The 2620-nt window shown below is 53.9% G+C and overlaps 1 pseudogene; it reads right to left on the bottom strand.

Moving 5' to 3' along the window:
• Window positions 1-386: 386 nt before the first annotated feature.
• LOC115853398 (transmembrane epididymal protein 1A-like) lies at window positions 387-1253 on the bottom strand (annotated as a pseudogene).
• Window positions 1254-2620: the final 1367 nt, after the last annotated feature.

Genomic DNA, 2620 nt, shown 5'->3' with positions numbered 1-2620 from the left:
CACACGCGAAGCCAGCCCCGCCTCAGACACGCAGAGCCCTGCCGAGTCCCCAGAGACTCTCCATCTCGCTCTGTTCCCTCATTTCATTTCTTCCTCTTGGATCCCAAAAGCTGTCAAAGAAAAACACTACTCCTGCTCTCACTTCATGTAAGTCCATGGTTAGGAACTATACTGAATAGCGAGACAGGAAAGAGACAGGCCTGGAGAGAACAGAGAGATAGATAGCAGGAATCCTAGGAACTGGAAGGTTCATTTAGGAACAAGGAAGGCGACTCCTGTGATGGAAAGCCACATGGCAGATCCCAGGACATTTCTGCACTAGGCACACAGTGGGCATCCTCAAAACTCTCATTACAAAGGGTGCAGCACAGGGACAGATTCTATACCTAGACACCCCCATCTCGTAGTTGGGCCCCTGCCCGGAGCTTCTCAAGCTCTTCACTGCCCTCGCCTATGGGTCACAGGTAGTACTTGGCACCTGGGACCTTTCTCCAGGGGGAGAAGCGATCATGCCAGAGGCTGCAGAGGCCGTAGATGGCGGCCAGCAAGGCAGCCCCTGAGGCCAGGTGCCAGCAGAAGAAGATGGTGAGGAAGGTGAGGTCCGTGGGGTTTTCCCCTCTCCAGGGCTGCCCCAAGGGCGGCGTGTACATCAGGATGCTTAGCTGCATCAGACAGCTGCTGAGCACCAGCCCCATCCAAGTCTCGAGCACCCAGAGCTGGGGCTGGCCGGGGACCCAGATCTCGATGGCGAGCGCCAGGCCGACCGGGAAGGCAGGCACTGTGAACAGCGCGTGCACGCGGGTCTCCAGGGCGCCCTTGTGCTCGGCGTGGGTCACCACCAGCAGCACCAGCGCACGGAAGGCCAGAGCCTCGGCCGCCTGCTCCAGCTTCACACGCCTGGCTCGCGATGTCCACCACGCCACTGAGGAGGAAGGACCGGTGCATGAAGTGCCGCCACTCGTCCTTGAACGTGACGGTCACCGAGGGGCCTCCCAGTCCACCATCATCAGCCGCTTTGTTCCTGGCGGGTAGAAGAACTCGGGGAAGGTGAGAATCAGGGAGAAAACCACCTTCCCCACTCCTTCCACAGGGACCAGCTGCCACCACCTGTGCCCTCGCTTCTCCCTTGGGGGCAGAGGGGCTTTGAGGAACCTCTGTCCCCGTAACAGGGCCAAGGACACCAGCACCGAGTAGTAGAGTGAGAAGAAGAAGAAGAAGATCCCTGCTACCAGGTGTCCCCCGAGGGTTCCCATGGTCTCAGTGTGTATGTCAGGGCCACCAGGGCGACAGCGGGAGATGAGCAGCAACCTCGCCGGCACCCCTCACAAGCAAGAGTGGCTACTTTTGAACAGCGGGGAGATCTGCCCGATCCAGCCCCACCCATGCTTCCCACACAGGGAAAGGTGTCCAGAGCATCTGAGTCACTCCTGGGTGGGACCTCTTTCGGAGGCGTGATGGTGGGCGTGCGTGCGTTGCGCCACACTCTGTTCCGTACTTAGATGCTAGGCCTGGGATTTCAACCTCTTGCCCCTCACTGTAGGCACTGGTTTGCCCTTTTTCTCACAGTCTCTGCCCCACTCCTCCACAAGGAGAGGGGAGGGAAAGAGTTAGGTGCTCCAGGAAAGAGACTTCTCTTCCACGGACGGTCTCTTGGTGCCAGGCACGTTACATAATTTTTTTCTCATTTAACTCCATCAACATTGGGAGACTGGGATTGACATATATACACTACTGTGTATAAAATAGACAACTAATGAGAACCTACTGTATAGCACAGGGAACTCTACTCTATGCTCTGTGGTGACCTAAATGGGAAGGAAATCCAAAAAAGAGGGGATATATGTATACATATAGCTGATTCACTTCACTGTACAGCAGAAACTCACACAACATTGTAAAGCAACTATACTCCAATAAAAATTAATTTAAAAAATCCCTCAACAACTCTATAAGGAAGTTATTGCTAAACAAATTTTACAGGTGACATGAAGGCTCTGGGTGGGGGCGGGGGAAGGGACATGCATGAGGTCCCTTCTAGCAGCCAGCACAGCAGAGGCTGGATGGGGATCGGGTCTATTCATTTATCTGCACAGTGACTGAATTTCAGCTCCAACGCTTGCAACTCACATGACTGCGAGCAAGTTAACTTTGTCTTCTTGAGACTCGGTTTCCTGATCTGTAGAATGGGAATAATAATTACTTCCTAGGTTTGTTGTGAGGATTAAATATAGACATACCTTATTTTATTGCACTTTTCTTTATCAGGCTTTGTGGATATTGTGTTTTTTTTTAAAAACTAAAGATCTGGGGCTTCCCTGGTGGCGCAGTGGTTGAGAGTCCGCCTGCCGATGCAGGGGACGCGGGTTCGTGCCCCAGTCCGGGAAGATCCCACATGCCGCGGAGCGGCTGGGCCCCTGAGCTCTGGCCGCTGAGCCTGCGCATCCGGAGCCTGTGCTCCGCAACGGGAGCGGCCACAACAGTGAGAGGCCCGCGTACCGCAAAAAAAAAAAAAAAAAAACCTAAAGATATGTGGCAACCCCATCAAGCTAGTCTGTTGGTGCCATTTTTCCAACAGCATTCGTTCCCTTCGTGCCTCTGTGTCACATTTTGGTAATTTTCA

Source organism: Globicephala melas, chromosome 4 (genome assembly GCF_963455315.2).
Source record: "Globicephala melas chromosome 4, mGloMel1.2, whole genome shotgun sequence".
Taxonomy (NCBI): domain Eukaryota; kingdom Metazoa; phylum Chordata; class Mammalia; order Artiodactyla; family Delphinidae; genus Globicephala; species Globicephala melas.
The sequence above is the reverse complement of the archived record's forward strand: the minus strand, read 5'-3'. Positions and strand labels throughout refer to the sequence as shown.